This window comes from Oryx dammah, unplaced genomic scaffold, assembly GCF_014754425.2.
Source record: "Oryx dammah isolate SB20612 unplaced genomic scaffold, SCBI_Odam_1.1 HiC_scaffold_12, whole genome shotgun sequence".
NCBI classification, from domain to species: domain Eukaryota; kingdom Metazoa; phylum Chordata; class Mammalia; order Artiodactyla; family Bovidae; genus Oryx; species Oryx dammah.
Window position 1 is genome coordinate 15938725 of NW_024070196.1, and position 19908 is coordinate 15958632.

Genomic DNA, 19908 nt, shown 5'->3' on the forward strand with positions numbered 1-19908 from the left:
TCTACAGCCCACGTTACAGCTTTTCACTTCAGATTTTACAGCTTTTTCACTATCTCTGAGTTTTGCTTTAGACTTAGTTTGTGAGTCTTTCCTCAGTCCCATTCTATTAATACATGATTTCCAAGATGAGAATTACATTTGGTCCAATCCACTGCTCATCATGGAAGCAGAAAAGATTGCTTTAAAATTGTTAAATGTCAGCAATGAAGAGAATGTAGTATCACCAAGACTCACAATGGTATGATGAAGACGTAAATCTGTACATATTTTCTGGAATATGTCTGGAGTACCATTTATAACTTTAAACATTTGAATTCTCCTAGAAAATTTTCCTAATAAAAATTTCAAAAATCTGGTCACAGATTTATTAAAAACATATACTTACTGAAGTTCTGTTTTAATAACTACAAGTTAATGACATTATAGGTTAAGATATATTTAAATTGAAGTATTATATACACATGAAAAATGATATCAACTTATGTAATATCACAAGGAAATGCCACAGTTAGCTGTTGAACAGACAAAAGTACAAGGCAAATTGTCAATATTTTTTATATCAACCATGTAGAAAAAAATAGCCCTGGAAAGAATCATGTAATAATCTGCCTCTTAGTTATTGCATTACTGGCAATGTTTCTCTCACTTTATACTTTTCTGTACTCTTCACTCTTATGATAGTGAGCACATGTTACTTTGATAATCAGAAAGATAATAAATAAAACAAAAATCTTCAGACACTCTCCCACAGATAAGAACAGCTATTGCAGGCCCCCATAAACCATCAAAAGGGTTGCTTTTAAGGACCCCAAAGGAAGCTGCTCTGCATTTTTATTAAGAATCCCTAAACTCAAGAAACCACCTGCTCAAAAAGTAGGAATAAAAAATTCCAATAAACTGAAAGTACTTTTGTTATGACTTCAAAAGAACTGAGGGGATATTCCTGCTTAATTTCTTGCATATTTCAAGTATGATTTCATTTAATGAAAATTCCCCTGGTTTTTGCCCCAGAATTGATCATAATGGAATTTTTAAAATAACATGTTTATTCATTTTCATAAACAGTGACAATTTAGAGCTATGTTGCTGTGACAACAATGTCCCAAGTTCTATTCCTCAACATCCAAAGGACTCTCCATCTTCTTCTTTGAGCCTTCAGTGGTAGCAACACATAAACTGTTTTTATCTCTTAAGACTGTCAGTAAGTTGTTTCTCAAGTTTAGGGAATTCTTAATAAAGATTCTAGGAAACAGAGCAGTTTCAAAGAAATACATGAAGTTAGAAGATATGTCTTATTTTGTAGGTAATTATAAACAAAGGACAGTTTCTGCATTCTTTTTCTTTCAATTTATATTTACTTTATTATTTCTTATGCCAGAAATGATTGCATAAGAAAGGAATTACTTTTTTTCCCTCTTAGGATTCTTGTAAAGGGTTTCACTTTTCATAAACCCCTGTATTTACTCTACTGCATATTCTGATCTAAACACATGGTACAGAAATTTTTCTAACAGAGTTATTTATATTATAACTGAAAGTAAAATTAAATCATGTGTTCACTTTATCAAAAAGAAGCTAGTTCCTTGGATTTCCATTTCTGTGACTTTATTTTGTTTAGTTCTCGAGACTACTTGATTTTACATCGCTCTCACTTTTCAAAAGTTTCAAATAGTCACTCTAGAACTCTAATCTAGATTATTCTCTGATCTCCTTACCTTTGTAAAATCATTCAGAGATTGGACCGCTGCATTACCTTTACTATCTAATTCTAAGTACACTAGTTTGTTTTAAATTGACTTAATAATAGCAAAAAGTGAGAGGCAGAGTTTCTTCAACTAATATGCCAAGGGTCAGAAAACTGACCCACAGGCCAAATTTCACTTGCCATCTGTTAAGTTTTGTTAGGATAAAGCCATGCCCATCTATGTCTATACTTTCCCAATACTTTCAGTATATAGTGGCAGAGTTGAGCAGTTGCAAGAGACATCATTTGGCTGGAAAAGCCTAAAATATTTACCGTCTGGGTTTTTTCGGAAGAAAATTTGCCTACCTCTGTTATGTGCAATATTCTCTGTCCTCAGAAAATGCTTTCAACCTTCTGTGACAAATGGCATTTTAGTTTTTACTAAGATGCTCACTTCTTAAAAATCTCAGGTACGTATATAATATCCCCTAGTTTGCCACATCTTCTTTATTGTTAATTGCATTATTACATAAATGGGTCTATACTGCACGATGTAATTCTTAAAACCTTACTTACATGACCTCCTATATGCTGGCTATCTGCTAACACTGACTTCTTGACTTCCTGTGACATCACCAACATGGCACATGATGAGACATTATTTTGAAGAGCCACGTGACCATATATAGGAATGGATTCTGTAGGAGTCAAAGGCAGGATAAAGAGATTAAAAATTATGTACTGAAGATTTTCCTTCCTTGAATTTATAATTACTTCTGCATCTAATGATGCTGGAAAAGACAGGAAGACTCATGGAGAAAGCTTCAGAAGTCAATAGGAACATTTTAAAATTAATTGTCCCTAAAATCTTCAGTCTTCCTCATAATTTAACTCACAGCCATGCTGAATATAGCTGCTTCATTTGGGAAAAGAAATAATCATACATTATTTAAAAGGAGGATTTTTTTACTCTTGCCCTGGAACTGGTGATGAGAACCAAATATTGGGGATAAAGAAGCATTAAGCTGCCCTACATTCGAAAGAGAGTTTTGTAGATTTCTAGACACCTACTCCAGGGAGAATTCAGAGGCAGGCAAACCCTTCCTCTACTTCTCCTTCCTCAACACCATCAACTCCAAGACCCCATGACTGGTCCATATACAGAAGACTAAAATACTAGCATGGGAAGTGAGAGGCAATGATTGGACTCACCAGCCAGCAACAAGACAGGAAGTACTGTGGGACTATACACAAGACACACTGTTATAAACTGAGCTGTCCCACCAAAATTCTTGTGTTGAGGCCCTAGCCCCCATTGTAACGGTATTTGAAGATGGGGTTTGGAAGGTGACTAGGGTTAAATGAGGTTGTAAGGGTGGGACCCTCATGATGGGATTAACGTGGAGTTATGAGAAGTGGTATTACAGCACTTGTTTCCTTCTCTCTCTACCCTTCATGAGGACACAGCAAGAAGGCAGCCATCTGCAAGCCAGGAAGGGAGGCCTCCCCCAGCGAACTCAATCAGCTGGCATCTTGATCTTGTGTTGTACCCCTGGGGACGGATCTGAAAAGGCAGGAAAAGCCCAATTCTGGAACCTTCCACACAGAATGTATCAATAATCTGTTCCTGTTAGCTAGGAAGGGAAGCAACAGCTAACAGAGTATAGCCAAGTTAAGTCAGGAGCCATCTGGTATGTCTGTCCTTCACCACCCTTTACGCCCTCAACTTCCAGCGGTTAAAATCAGAAGGAGGTTAAAAAGCATGAAAATGTCAACCACACCCTCTTCCCTCAACTGGTTCCACAGGCCTAACTTGAGCTAAGTGGACAGCATCTGGAGATGAGACTGGAATTTTAAATGGACTAGACAATTCAATAATCGGAAGTGACCAAGATGCCACCTGATCTGACAATTTTGTGAATGGATAATTACAAACAAATTACGAAAGAAGCTGTACCTGGAACACTGAAGAGTCAGCATACCTAGGTCTTTGATACCATGTGCTATGAAGGAAAAAGGAAGAGGCGAGGACTGTTCAAAAAAGAGTAACACATTTTGGATCACTTTAAGGCAAATTCCTATTCTATCATTTCTCCCACTTTTTAGAATTCACTTTTCTAGTTTATTCCCTTTCAAATTCCCTTTTTAACAATCTTTCACCTAATCCATTACTATCATATAACAGTAAGAATAACAAGAATTCTTATGAAGCTTTTTGTTGAAAGAAAAAAAGATTTTTGAGAAAAATGTTGATCTTAAGACACAGCCACTAACAAACCTTTCTCTCTCTCTCTCTCTCTTTTTTTTTTTTTTTTTGGTTTCTCCTCTGCACCATGTTCATACAACAGCCAACTCCTTAGTTCTGGTTTCTCTTCCTACTTGTATTATCTGTATGCAGGTCAGGAAGCAACAGTTAGAACTGGACATGGAGCAATGGACTGGTTCCAAATAGGAAAAGGAGTACATCAAGGCTGTATATTGTCACCCTGTTTATTTAACTTATATGCAGACTACATCATGAGATGGATGAAGCACAAGCTGGAATCAAAATTGCCAGGAGAAATATCAATCACCTCAGATATGCAGATGACACCACCACCTTTATGGCAGAGTAAAGAAGAACTAAACAGCATCTTGATGAAAGTAAAAGAGGAGAGTGAAAAAGTTGGCTTAAAGCTCAACATTCAGAAAACTAAGATCATGGCATCTGGTCCCATCATTTCATGGCAAATAGATGGGAAAACAGTGGAAATAGTGGCTAACTTTATTTTGGGGGGCCCCAAAATCACTGTAGATGGTGAGTGCAGCCATGAAATTAAAAGATGCTTACCCCTTGGAAGAAAAGTTATGACCAACCTAGATAGCATATTGAAAAGCAGAGACATTACTTTGCCAACAAAGGTCCATCTACTCAAGGCTATGGTTTTTCCAGTGGTCATGTTGCACTGGAGAAGGAAATGGCAACCCACTCCAGTGTTCTAGCCTGGAGAATCCCAGGGACGGGGGAGCCTGGTGAGCTGCTGTCTATGGGGTTGCACAGAGTCGGACACGACTGACGTGACTTAGCATAGCATAGCATAGCATGTACGGATGTGAGAGTTGGACTGTGAAGAAAGCTGAGCGCCGAAGAATCGATGCTTTTGAATTGTGGTGTTGGAGAAGACTCTTGAGAGTCCCTTGGACTGCAAGGAGATCCAACCAGTCCATCCTAAAGGAGATCAGTCCTGGGTGTTCATTGGAAGGAATGATGTTAAAGCTGGAACTCCAGTACTTTGGCCACCTTATGCAGAGTTGACTCATTGGAAAAGACTCTGATGCTGGGAGGGATTGGGGGCAGGAGGAGAAGGGGACAAGAGAGGATGAGATGGCTGGATGGCATCACCGACTCGATGGACATAAGTTTGAGTGAACTCCGGGAGTCGGTGATGGACTGGGAGGCCTGGCATCCTGTGATTCATAGGGTCACAAAGAGTCGGACACGACTGAGCGACTGAACTGAACTGAACTGAAGCATGCACTAAATCTTTCCTCAGAAAAGTCTTGTTAGAGAAAAAAAAAGGTCAGATGAACTAAATACGTGTTAGTGGTGTGGTGCATTTACATTCTGGGGCAAGCTCTTCACTGGGCCAAATTCTGGGAACAAACATTTTATACTTTGGCCTGCAATGGTCTAGTTAGAAACACATAAACCCCTTGATATAATTTTAAAATTCTCATAAAGAAACGGATTGCCAGTCCAGGTTCAATGCATGAGACAGGGTGCTCGGGGCTGGTGCACTGGGATGACCCAGAGCGATGGGATGGGGAGGGAGGTAGGAGGGGGGTTCAGGATGGGGAACGCATGTACACCTGTGGCTGATTCATGTCAAAGTATGGCAAAGCCACTACAATATTGTAATTAGCCTCCAATTAAAATGAATAAATTTATTAAAAAATAATAATACTTCCTGAAAAAAATAAAATAAAATTCTCACAAAGAAGTCTATTAAACTTTTCCATGAGTAGAGCAAAGTCTAAGACAACAGAATTAAAGGATAAAAGAAAGTTGGGTCAGTCCAAATGAAGTTTTTATAGTGGGTAGCCCTGAGCTCAATTTTGAAGAACATAAGAATTGTGATGAGGGAATAGAGAGAAGTAAGAAAAATAACAAAGGAATAATACCAAGAGAAAGGAAACAGAAAGATTGGAGAGAAGACTTTACCTTTTAGCCCTTCAAGAACAAAAGAGTATTTTCCTCTTATCCCTTAAGCTCAGACATTCTCTTGTTAACTCATGGCTTTCCAAGAGAAAATCAGATAGACTTGATTTTGGGCGTCCTTAGTCCTATTACGCAGTATCTATCTACCTAGAATAAAAATATGAAATACATAATAATTTTAAACTCTCTAAAGTTATATATGGAAAGCTATTTTGGTGACCTTCTGATCCTTCAAATATTTGCAGTTAAAGATAAATGAGCTCTAAACCAAAAATATCCCAAGTACGTGTTTCAAATGAGTGTTCTTTTTCCTTCTTCAGGTATTTATAGAAAAAGATCCATATCAAAATTATTCTTCATCATAAAAGTCAGCCAATCATTACTAAACAATTTTCCAGTACTGCCACTACAGATAATTGTTTAACTATTAAAGTGTATGTTGTGATTTATAACTGCCATAATGGCACCAATCTCCACATGGTTGCTTGGTGCTGCCATGGAAGACATACCTCATCTGCTGTGACATGAAATGCTGTGTGACAATTTATACTGATGCACATTTCTTATTACCTGCTGATAATAACCTATCCGTGAAAACGACAGCTTAATTATACAGCACATCTCCCGCTGGCAAATAACTGGATTCAAACATTTCTCTTGCTTCTCACCCATCCCTAATAGAAGCAGAAAGAAGAATCATTGCAATCCTCAGAAACAACACTTAAAATTAAGAAAAAAAAATCTAAGTCAAAGTTGATCTTTTATTAACCACGTATGTACTTTAGCCTGATAATTCCTCAGCAACCCATTTCCAGTTCACGAGAGCTGGTTACCATTTTCCTATGCTTTTATATTTCTTGCTGATTAGGCCTCTGATATCTCCCATTCCAAATATTGGGCTTTTTATGAAATGGGTCAAATGATTTATCCTAAGCACTGAATCTCTGAATCAACACCATGGCCACAGATTTGCTGTAGTAATCCCAAAGGTCTTGTTTCTAAGGCATTGCTTGTAGGTTCCTTCCTAACAAGTATATTCAGCTTCTCAAGTCTACAGAGCAAAGCAGTAGTGCTTACAAAACTAGGTGGTTGGATGTTTCTATCAGTTAAGTTTATTTAACTGGCAGCATGCTTGCATTCCTAAGTTCCATGTGGTCCATGGAGCTGCTGGCTTTCTCTTCCCTGGACTGGACGGTGGAACTTCCCAACCTTTTCAGCACTGGTGGGTTCCTTCTTTTCCACTAGAGTTGTGTGTCATTATCTGGGAACAGCCAACAGAATGGCTGCCCCTCATTTAGGAGACTTAAGGCAGTTTTAACTCTCTACCTCTTCTTCATTGGTCTCATTAAATATTCTTTTTTTGAATGAATTTTTATTGGAGTACAGTTCCTTTACAATGCTGTATTAGTTTCTACTGTAAACAAAGCAAATCAGCTATACATATACATGTATATTCTCTTTTTTGATTTCCTGCCCATATAGGTCACCACAAAGGATTGAGTAGAGTCTCCTGAGCTAGATGGTAGGTTCTTATTAGTTATCTGTCTTATACATGGCATAAATAGTGTATATACATCATTCTCAACCTCCCAATTCATCCTACCCTCCCCTTTAACCCTTGATACATATATACAATGGAATATTACTCGGCCATGAAAAAGAAAAGAACTGGATCATTCGCAGGGATGTGGACGGACCTAGAGACTACCGTACAGAGCGAGATAAGTCAGAAAGAGAAAAATAAATATTGTATATTATTGATACTTATATATTAAATCTAGAAAATGTTACAGATGATTTTATTAGAGACACAGACATAAGATCATTAAATATTCTTATTTAATAGCTACTAAAACTACTACTATGAATACACTGCTATTCCTTTATTCTTTCTAAACTTTGCTTTCCATTTTTCTCTGCTTTTTACTTCTTCCAAGCTCCTCAGCTTTTCTTCTAAGAAAATAGGCTATTAGTTTAGTTCAGTCACTCAGTCATGTCCAACTCTTTGTGACCCCATGGACTGCAGCATGCCAGGCTTCCCTGTCCATCATCAACTCCTGGAGCTATAGACATCATCAAATATTCAGTGTGCCTCCATGGGATTGAAATACTCAATTCCTTCTATGAGATTACATATTTGTTAGAGTCTTTAAGAGTTTGACCCTTTCTACTGGGTGTCCTTGTACAAGATGCCCAAGATAGCTGCATTTTTGGAGTTTAAAATGTTAGATTTTTTTTGAGAGCTTTTTTGTTTGTTATCACAGAGGATTATAAAAAGGTAAATGTAGGAGGCTGCTTCTTGCACCAGAGCTATCCCTAAATAACAGAGGCTGCACTATTAACTTCCGTGAACAAAGGAAACTAAAAAGTTTTATAGAATATAGCTATGGGATAGAAAATTATCTTCATTCAGCTATAGGACAAAGCCTTCTAAGCAAATAGCATTAAAAGTATCACAACCATGTGCTGGGATCACAAACATCCACCTTTGTAGAAATAAAACCTCTCTCTTTGGACTCATGTAAATAATGGTGATGGTCACTATCTTTTCTCTTACTGGACTCCTAGCATCCTTCTATTTTTTTCATCATTAGAACATTATGAACATTGCTCTTATCATTAGAACACTAATTCTCTCCATCATAACTACCAGACAGCAGGGCACCAACAGCAAAAGACTGGGAAGGATACTTGGGAAGCAAGGTATCAGAAGAGCACAGAGCCATGGAATTGTTAAATCCAGTAAAGAGTCTTCAGAAGACTTGATGCTTCTGAACTGCGGTGCTGGAGATAACTCTTGAGAGTTCCTCGGGCAGCAAGGAGATCAAACCAGTTCATCCGAAAGGAAATCAACCCTGAATATACATTGGCAGGACTGATGCTGAAGCTGAAGCTCCAATACTTTTGCCATCTGATGCGAAGAGTCGACTCATTGGAAAAGACCCTGATGCTGGGAAAGATTGAAGGCTAAAGGAGAAAGGGGCAGCAGAGGATGAGATGGTTAGACAGCACCACTGATTCAATGGGCATGGAACTGAGTAAGCTCCAGGAGACAGCGAAGGACAGGGAAGCCTGGCATGCTGCAGTCCATAGTGTTGCAAAGAGCTGGACATGACTTAGCAACTGAGCAACAATGGCAACAAAGTATCTTCAATCTGAAGGGTGCCCCACCCAACACATTTGGAAAACTCTATCAAGAGCCAAGGACTTTGTCTTTCAGCTGATAATACTAAGCTAACAAAGATAACAATTTAAGAAATATAATATTACACGGAACAATATTAGTGGGAATTCCATAAAAGAGTGACAAAAACTGGAAAAATCTATGCCAGATGGGGAAAGCCTAATGGAAGAACTAAGAATTTAAACAAGAATTTTAAAAAATAATAAACACCTTGCAGTATGTACCCGTCAATCTCAATCTCCCAATTTATCCCTCACCTTCCCCCAGAATGCATCTTTTTTTTTAAAGTGGGGTATAGTTGCTTTGTACACACTACTATATATAAAATAGATAACTATTAGAACCTACTGAATTGCACAAGAAACTCTATGTAATACTCTATAATGACCCAAATGGGAAAAGAATATAAAGATTAAATATGTATATATGTATAACTGATTCATTTGGCTGTATAGCTGAAACTAACACAACATTATAAATCAATTATACTCCAACAATTTTTTAAAATAATAAATTACTGGAGCAGTAAGAAGGATTTTGGAAACATGAGTCAAGAGGAAGAAATTGTGAAGAAATAAATGGGTATAATAAATATTTTTTAAATAAGTGATAAAGTAAGGAATTAGCCAAATAGCTTGAATGCAGGATGAAAACTACTATAGAGTGAAAGAATGAGCTACACGGTTACATCAGGCATTGTCCTCAGAGGCATTTGGGCCTAACAATTACATAAGGAAAAGGAAGGAAGAGTCAAATGACATGGAAGATGAAAGCAGAAATTTCAACTTCTGTCCACTTGTGGTCTGCAAACAAAAAAAAAAGGGACAGAAATGAGAATATAATAATCAAGATGTTTCTAAAATTGCAAATATAAGACCTCAAAATAAAGAGGATAATAGAGTAGCAAAGAAGATAAATCAAAAACTCAGAGTCAGGAATATTTTAGTGCATTTAAGAATATTCAGGCCAAGGAGAAACCTTGGAAATATTCATTACAGTGAAAGCAGACAAAAGTCAGACAGACATCAGGTTTCTTGAAAGAAAATACCGGATGCAAGAAGATAATAGAGTCCCCACAGTGTGGAAGAAAAATAGCCTTGCACCTAGAATTAAATATCCAGGGAAACCATTATTTAAATGTGCAGACAAAATGACTATATCCACAGGCATATGAGACCTCTGAAAAATTCACCCTTCATTTACCATTTGTGAAATAATTTTGAGAGGAAGCAAAAAGATAGAGGAAACAAAGATAAGTAAAGAAGAGTGTGTGTGTGTGTGTGTGTGTGTGTGTGTGTGCGTCCAAAGTTTCTCAGCTGTCTCCGACTCTTTGGGACGGTATAGCCCTCCAGGCTCCGCTGTCCTTGGGACTCCCCAGGAAAGAATACTCAAGTTGGTTGCCATGTCCTTCTCCAGGGGATCTTCCCGACCCAGGGATCAAGCCTGTATCTTTTATGTCTTCTGCATTGGCAGGTGGGTTCTTTACCACTAGCACCACCTGGGAAGCCCTTCAGTTCAGTTCAGTTCAGTTCAGTCGCTCAGTCGTGTCCGACTCTTTGCTACCCCATGAATCGCAGCACGCCAGGCCTCCCTGTCCATCACCAACTTCTGGAGTTCACCCAAACTCACGTCCATCGAGTCAGCAATGCCATCCAGCCATCTCATCCTCTGTCGTCCTCTTCTCCTCCTGCCCCCAATCCCTCCCAGCATCAGAGTCTTTTCCAATGAGTCAACTTTTCGCATGAGGTGGCCAAAGTACTGGAGTTTCAGCTTTAGCATCATTTCTTCCAAAGAAATCCCAGGGCTGATCTCCTTCAGAATGGACTGGTTGGATCTCCTTGCAGTCCAAGGGACTCTCAAGAGTCTTCTCCAACACCACAGTTCAAAAGCATTAAGAGTCTATTAATATTTAAATAAGCAAAACATAAAAAGCACTTAAAATACTGCTTAGCACATAGTGAGTACTCTGTGAAAATGAGTTGTTACTTATTTTGGTCTTCAGTTTCTGATTAAATAGTTGCATTGAAATCTCTAAAAAGTAAAGAAAATGCTTTTTAAATTTCTATATGTGTGATGTTTACTAGAGATTTTTAGTGGATATCATTAATCCATTCATGTATTTATTTGGAAGACCCCATCGAATTTTATCAAGCTCTTATTTAAGATAAAATAGATAACTAATGAGAACCTATTGTATAGCTCATTTCAGTTCCGTTCAATTCAGTCACTCAGTCATGTGCAATTCTTTGTGGACCCCGTGGACGGTAGCACGCCAGGCCTCCCTGTCCATCACCAACTCCCAGAGTTTATTCAAACTCATGTCCATTGAGTCAGTGATGCCATCCAACCATCTCATCCTGTCATCCCCTTCTCCTCCTGCCTTCAATGTTTCCCCGCATCAGGGTCTTTACCAATGAGTCAGTTCTTTGCATCAGGTGGCCAAAGTATTGGGGTTTCAGCTTCAGCATCAGTCCTTCCAACGAATATTCAGGACCGATTACCTTCAGGATAGACTGGTTGAAACTCCTTGCAGTCCAAGGGACTCTCAAGAGTTCAACACCACAGTTCAAAAGCATCAATTCTTCAGCACTCAGCTTTCCTTATAGTCCAACTCTCATATCCATACATGACTACTGGAAAAACCATAGCTTTGACTAGATGGACCTCTGTGGGCAAAGTAATGTCTCTGCTTTTGAATATGCTGTCTAGGTTGGTCATAACTTTTCTTCAGAGGAAAAAACATCTTTCACTTTCATGGCTGCAGTCACCATCTGCAGTGATTCTGGAGCCCAAAATAATAAAGTCTGTCACTGTTTCCACTGTTTCCCCATCTATCTGCCAGGAAGTGATAGGACCAGATGCCATGATCTTAGTTTTCTGAATGTTGAGTTTTAAGCCAGCTTTTTCACTCTCCTCTTTCACTTTCATCAAAAGGTTCTTTAGTTCTTCACTTTCTGCCATAAGGGTGGTGTCATCTGTATATTTGAGGTTATTGATATTTCTCCCAGCAATCTTGATTCCAGCTTGTGCTTCATCCAGCCGACCATTTCTCATGATGTACTCTGCATATATGTTAAACAAACAGGGTGACAATATATAGGCTTAACATACTTCTTTCAAGATTTGGAACCAATCTTTTGTTCCAATGTCCAATTCTAACTGGTGCTTCCTGACCTGCATACAGATTTCTCAGGAGGCAGGTAAGGTGGGCTGCTATTCCCATCTCCTTCAGAATTTTTCACAGCTTGTTGTGATCCACACAGTCAAAGGCTTTGGCATACTTAATAAAGCAGAAGTAGATGTTTTTCTAGAACTCTCTTGCTTTTTCCATGATTCAACAGATGTTGGCAATTTGATCTCTGGTTCCTCTGCCTTTTCTAAATCCAGCTTAAACATCATGAAGTTCACAGTTCATGTACTGTTAAAAGCCTGGCTTGGAGAATTTTGAGCATTACTTTGCTAGGGTATGAGATGAGTGCAATTGTCAGCTGTTTGAGCATTCTTTGGCATGGCCTTTCTTTGAGATTGGAATGAAAACTGACCTTTTCCAGTCTTGTGGCCACTGCTGAGTTTTCCAAATTTGCTGGCATATTGAGTGTAGCACTTTCACAGCATCATCTTTCAGAATTTGAAATAGCTCAACTGGAATTCCATCACCTCCACTAGCTTTGTTCATAGTGATGCTTTCTAAGGCCCACTTGACTTCACATTCCAGGATGTCTGGCTCTAGGTGAGTGATCAGACCGTCATGATTATCTTGGTCATGAAGATCTTATTTGTACAGTTCTTCTGTGTATTCTTGCCACCTCTTCTTTTTTTTTTTTTTTTCCACCTCTTCTTAATATCTTCTGCTTCTGTTAGGTCCATACCATTTCTATCCTTTATGGTGACCATCTTTGCATGAAATGTTCCCTTGGTATCTCTAATTTTCTTGAAGAGATCTCTAGACTTTCCCATTCAATTGTTTTCCTCTATTTCTTTGCGGTGAATGGATCACTGAGGAAGGCTTTCTTATTTCTCCTTGCTATTCTTTGGAACTGAACTCTGCATTCAGATGGGTATACTTTTCCTTTTCTCCTTTGCCTTTTGCTTCTCTTCTTTTCATAGCTATTTGTAAGGCCTTCTCAGACAACCATTTTGCATTTTTGCATTCTTTTTTCTTGGGGATGGTCTTGATCCTTGCCTCCAGTACAATGTCACAAACTTCCCTCCATAGTTGTTCAGGCACTCCGTCTCTCAGATCTAATCTAATCCCTTGAATCTATTTCTAATTTCCACTGTATAATTGTAAGGGATTTGATTTAGGTCATACCTGAATGGTCTAGTGGTTTCCCCTACTTTCTTCAATTTAAGTCTGAATTTGGCAATAAGGAGCTCATGATCTGAGCCACAGTCAGCTCCTGGTCTTGCTTTTGCTGACTGTATAGAGCTTCTCCATCTTTGGCTGCAAAGAATATAATCAATCTGATTTTGGTATTGACCATCTGGTGATTCCCATGTGTTGAGTCTTCTCTTGTGTTGTTGGAAGAGTGTGTTTGCTATGACCAGTGCATTTTCTTGGCAAAACTCTATTAGCCTTTGTCCTGCTTCATTCTGTACTTGAAGGCCAAATTTGCCTGTTATGCCAGGTATTTCTTGATTTCCTTCTTTTCCAATCCAGTCCCCTAAAATGAAAAGGACACCTTTTTTGGGTGTTAGTTCTAGAATGTCTTGTAGGTCTTCATAGAGCCGTTCAACTTCAGCTTCTTCAGCAATGCTGGTTGGGGCATAGACTTGGATTACTGTGATATTGAATGGTTTGTCTTGGAAACGAACAGAGATTATTCTGTCATTTTTTAGATTGCATCCAAGTACTGCATTTCTGACTTCTGTTGACTATGATGGCTACTCCATTTCTTCTAAGGGATTCTTGCCCACAGTAGCAGATATAATGGTCATCTGAGTTAAATTCACCCATTCCAGTCCATTTTAGTTCACTGATTTCCTAAAATGTTGAGGAAATCTCAACATTTGACCACTTGCCATCTCCTGTTTGACCACTTCCAATTTGCCTCGATTCATGGACCTAACATTCCAGGTTCCTCTGCAATATTGTTCTTTACAGCATCGGACTTTACTTCCATCACCAGTCACATCCACAACTGAGTGCTGTTGTTGCTTTGGCTCCATTTCTTTACTCTTTCTTGAGTTACTTCTCCACTGATCTGCAGTAGCGTATTGGGCACCTACCGACCTGCGAGTTCATCTTTCAGTGTCCTATCTTTTGCCCTTTTCATACTGTTCATGGGGTTCTCAAGGCAAGAATACTGAGGTGGTTTGCCATTCCCTTCTCCAGTGGACCATGTTTTGTCAGAACTCTCCACCATGACCAGTCCATCTTCAGTGACCCTACATATCATGGCTCATGGTTTCACTGAGTTAGAGAAGGCTGTGGTCCATGTGATCAGATTGATTAGTTTCCTGTGACTGTGGTTTTCAGTCAATCTGCCCTGTGATTATTGTTTTTTATGTTAGCTAACATTCTATTTAGTGTGAAAAAATGCTATTGATTTTCCATTATTCTTCTGCCTGGCAATCTTGCTGAACTTGCCTACCACTTGTAGTAGTTTGTTAATATTCACAACTTTCATTTATAAACAATGATAATTTTATCTCTTCCCATTTAATCTTTATATCTCACATTAGTTTTTACACTGAAGCAACACCCACTAGATGAACAGTGCATGCTCTGGAGAGATATCTGGGTTAAAAGTCTAATTCCATGTCTCTGTGGAGCCTGGCCAAGTCACCTAAACTCTTGCGGCTTCAGCTGCATCACTGGAAACGTGGTGAAGATGTAAACACCTTAAGGAGCTCGGGAGGGTTACACAAGTGGAAGGGCTTCGCATGTGGCTGACAGTAAATGCTAACCACAGCCCTGTTTCTGTATACACCAGGGACTAATCCAAGGAACCCCATGGATACCAGTCTTATATAAAATGATGGAATATTGGCCTATAACCTATATACATCTTCTTGTATACTTTGAAGTGTGTTAGTCGCTCAGGCGTGCCTGGACTCTTGGCAGCCCCAAGGACTGCAGCCCACCAGGCTCCTCTGTCCATGGGATTCTCCAAGCCAGGACACCAGAGTGGGTGGCCATTTCCTTCTCCTTTGAACCATCTATAAATTACTTGTAATACCTAACTAAATATGAATGTTATGTAAATAGTTGCCAATGAGCCACAAATTCAAGTTGCTTTATGGAAACTTCTAGCAATTTTTTTTTTTAATTTTTTAGTTTTTTCGATCTGCAGTTGGTTGATCCTGAGGTTATGGCACCCAACAAATAGAGAGGGCCAACTGTTCTGAAATATTTATTACATGAAATTAAGAATGGGAGATACCTAACCCAATCTTGGAGTCTTAGGGGAAATAGTCCCAGAGAAAACAATATCAAAGTGAAACACCTGGACCAGGTAAGTGAATCAGGACAAAGAGGTGAGGAAGAGATGTTGGATGAAGTATTCTCAATGAGGGATGTGCATGTCTGTGCATTTAGCAATGAAAGAAAATATGGATTGTTCAGAGAACGGACAGTGTGTCCTGGGTAACTTGGCTCTTCATATACAAATATTCATTGCTCCACTAGATAATAAGTTCCTAAAGGCATCATGTTTGGTTCATGTGTTTATCTCTCACAGCACTTGGTAGACAGCCAAGCACAGAGAAAGTATTCAATAAATCACAAATATCTGCTATTGTTTGGGAGAGTTTCTGGTCTGTTGTTATCCTACCTGATTCAAAATCATCCCTACAAGCCAATGCTTTATGAACAGAGGCTGAGAAATGTGTCTTAAATTAAGAGAGGTCAAAGTATAGAAGAGAACTATATCAATATTAAATCTAATATGCCAACATAAAACCACGTCTGAAGTTTTAGAGGTCCTTCACAAAACAATGAACATGAGGATCTTTATTTCTAGAAGTAAAGTTAAAAATATGAAATATAGATTTTTTAAAAAGTCACATTTAGAATTACTGCAAATTTTAAAGTGACAAATATATTGCTATGACTGCACATTTGTCCTCTTGGCCTCCCAGGGAAAGAAGTATCAAATAAACTAAGTATTAATGCTACCACTATTTTTACAAAAGCTTTCTCATCTTTTGTGTACTATTGAATTTTTTTTTCCAAAATACTTAGCAAATACTGTTGAAATAGGAAAACAAAAGAATTTCTGTTTGAAGGAATATAGAAAATAGGGTGTGGCTTGCTTCTACTTCCTTTCATTTACTGAAGCATTTACTTTGCAATTGATAATAAAACTGGAAAAAGAAATATTAAACAACCCTATTTTTTTAGTCAGTTCTAAAAACCATCCTACTAATCTAAGAAGCTTATCTGTATTATCTAAAAATGAATGTCAAGATTCTATCTGTAGTTTGGCCCAAATTAGACTCTCAGAAAATTATATCTCCCTTCCTCATCCTGACGATAAAAGCATGTGCTGGGACATTCAAACAGCTATGTGATCATTCATGATTCATTTCCAGTCAAACTCCTTTTCTCAAAACCTAGTATTATTACCTGACCCCTCAGCAATATGTGAAAGATTACTGACAACAATAATAACATTATTAGAGTTTTACCATGTACCAGGCAAGTGCCTGGCACATAAGGACACAGTGTTTTCCAAACTTTAGCCCTTCTAACTCCATCATGATTCTTGTCATCCTTTGCACCTCTGGTATCATTTATCTGAGGAGAGGGGTAATAAGAACGTGAGTCAATATAGAAAATACTGCAGATACTTAGAGAAGCATCCATCAGTGGGGAGAGCACAAACAGGATGTGATCAGTGTTTCCAGCTGGCTAGAGAGGAGGTAAGCCGATGCAGGAGAAATAAAAGACACAGGCTTAATCTCTGGGTCGGGAAGATCCCCTGAAGCAACCCATTCTTGCCTGGAGAATTTTACAGACAGAGGAGCCTGGCGAGTTGCAGTTCATAGGGTCACACAGAGTTGGACATGACTGAGGCGACTTAGAATGCATGCACAGAGACCAGGTAAACTTGAGGTTTTGTCGAGAGAACTACATTAGAAGAAGTAACTCATAGAACACATGGGTGGTTGCCAGAGGCAGACGCAAAATGTGTGCAGGGTGTCAAAAGGCATAAATTTGTAGTTAGAATATAAGTAAGTCATGGGGATGTAATGTGCAGAATGGTGACTATAAGACAATTGTGCCATGCTCGTCTGTTTCAATCGTATCCAACTTTTTGCAACTCTTTGAGGCTGTAGCCCACCAGGCTCCTCTGTCCATGGCATTCTCCAGGCAGGAATACTGGAGTGGGTTTGCCATACCCATCTCCAAGAGATCTTCCTTACCCAGGGATAGAACTCATGTCTCCTGTGTCTCCTGCACTACAGGCAGATTCTTTATCACTGAGCCACTGGGGAAATCCCTGGGTAACAATACTACAGTGCATAACTGAAAGATGATAAGAGAGTAAATCTTAAAAGTTCTCATGATAAGAAAAAAAATGATAACTCTCTATGGTGACACACATTAACTAAACTTATGGTGGTGATCATTTTGCCATATAAACAGAAGTCAAATCATTGTCATACACCTGAAACTCATAGAATTTACATGTCAATTATACTTCAATTAGAAAAAGAAAAGATTTGTGTGTAAGAATAGGCCTATGGGGGATATGGAATCCATCACAACAGAAGCAGACAGTGTGGATATGATACATAAGCAAGGGTTAGAAGATGTGAAAAGCCTAACATTCTCTTTTGAAGACCTGGAAATTGACTAACCCTTTCTTGAAGATCCTTTCTGAACATCTCCTTTTCTGGAGTGGCCAGCTCAGTAGTGGGCCTCTGGTCTCCTGTACATACATTTGCCTCCTGGAGAAATATTCCCACAATTGGCTTCAGTCAGTAATTCCTGACGATGAACTCATAAACCAACATCTCTTGGACTAATAGCCCACCCAGTCTTTAGTGCAGTACTTCTAATGAGTCACCGGACATTTTTGGTTTTCTGTTTCATTTTTTTCTCAATCTTGAGGTTTCCAAAATGAAACTCATCCATTTCCCTGACTCCCCTCACATTTTAGCCACAACCCATATCAGTTCCTACAGTGTTTACTTTTCCTAACTCCCAAGATTAAAATCTGAAAGTCTTCAGGAGCCTCCCTGCACTTTGAACCTCCAACTGAATGAAAGCCGGTCAAGGGCTTCGAAGAGTGCCTGGCCCATAGTAGGCACTCAAAATTATTACAAATAAATTCTATGAACAAATAAAACATATGAATAAATTAGACCTTCCTTGACATAGCTCTTGTTTTATTCTCCATTACTTTGAGCATATCGTATTCTTTGGCATTCATTCAGCAAATATTTATGAGGCACTACCATTTGCAACCCACTCCAGTGCTCTTGCCTGGAGAATCCCGGGGACGGAGGAGCCTGGTGGGCTACCGTCTATGGGGTCGCACAGAGTCGGACATGACTGAAGCGACCTAGCAGCAACAGATGATGGAGATATGCCAATGAACAAAATAACAAAAATGCTCTCCTATAGCTCATGTACAAATGGGGAAAGGTGGGAATTAACAAACATGACTGAATAAAACATCATCCCTTATCTGAAAATCTTGCATTGAAAAGACTCTAAGAACTGAAGGTTTTGCTTAATTTGTTGGTTAACAAAACAAGAACTGGCATACAACTATTCAGAATCTGTATCTGTGTCTCTTTTGAGTCGCTTCCTGAATAAGCTTACTGCATACCATGCTTGTCAGAGGATATATAGCAGAGGCATTATGTCACTACATTAGTCTGTTCTTCTAGGATTGCCATTGCAGAATACCATAGATTGGGTGGCTCACACAACAGAAACTTATTTTCTCATAGTTCTAGAGGCTGGACGTACAAGATCAAGGTGCTGGAAGGGCTGGTTTCTGGTGAGGTCTTTCTTCCTGGCTTGCAGGCAGCCACCTGCTCACTAGGTCTGCACACAGCCTTTCCTCTGTACATGTGGGCTCCTAGGATCTCTTCCTCGTCTTACAAAGACAGCATTTCTAGTCCATTAGGGGCCTGCCCTTTTGACCTCACGTACCCTGATTTACTCCTGAAAGCACTGTCTCCAAATGTCATCACACTGGAGGCTGAACTTCTATGCATGGATTTGGTGGGGAGAGGGAGAGACACAACTCAGTCTATCACAATTACCTTTCCAAAAGCTGAAAAAAATCTGAATTCCAAAGACATCTGACCCTAAGTGTTTTGGATAAGGTAGCAGAAACCTGGTGGTATATCAGGTAGTTATGGGTGTCTGGAGAAATGTTTGAGCTGAGAGAGAGTGTGCGTGGAAATGCAACAGGAAGTACGCCCGTCAGGGAAAGCCTCCCAGCAAGGTGGGTATTTGAGCCAAGCCCCGCACAAGGTAAGGGAGTGGGCCACATCTGAGAGGAGGAAGCATTCTAGGCAGAAGAATAGCAAGTTCAAAGAGCTGGAGACAAGAACAGAGCAGTGCACATGATGAATTGAAATAAATACCATATATCAATGCATATATATATGGAATCTAGAAAGATGAGACTGATGAACCTATTTGCAAGGCAGCAACGGAGACACATATAGAAAATGGACTTGTAGACACAGGAGGGGAAGGAGAGGGTGGGACGAATGGAGAGCATAGCAGGGAAACATACACATTACCATACTTGCTGTATGACTCAGGAAGCTCAAACCGGGGCTCTGTGACAAACTAGAGGGGTGGGATGGGGTGAGAGACGGGAACGAGGTTCAGGAGGGAGGGGACATATGTATACTGATGGCTGATTC

General features: G+C 39.2%; 1 protein-coding gene across 3 annotated transcripts in view; it reads right to left on the reverse strand.

The window, feature by feature from the left end:
- The window catches only part of IL15 (interleukin 15), a 90916-nt gene that overhangs the window by 61503 nt on the left and 9505 nt on the right, over positions 1–19908 (reverse strand). The window contains exon 1 of one of the 3 annotated variants that reach the window (XM_040250461.1): positions 2261–2774. The exons of the other annotated variants lie outside the window; for them this stretch is intronic. The gene's annotated coding sequence lies outside the window, so the exon portion shown is untranslated. Of the gene's footprint in view, positions 1–2260; positions 2775–19908 lie in introns of those variants that run through there. 3 annotated transcript variants of the gene reach the window in all.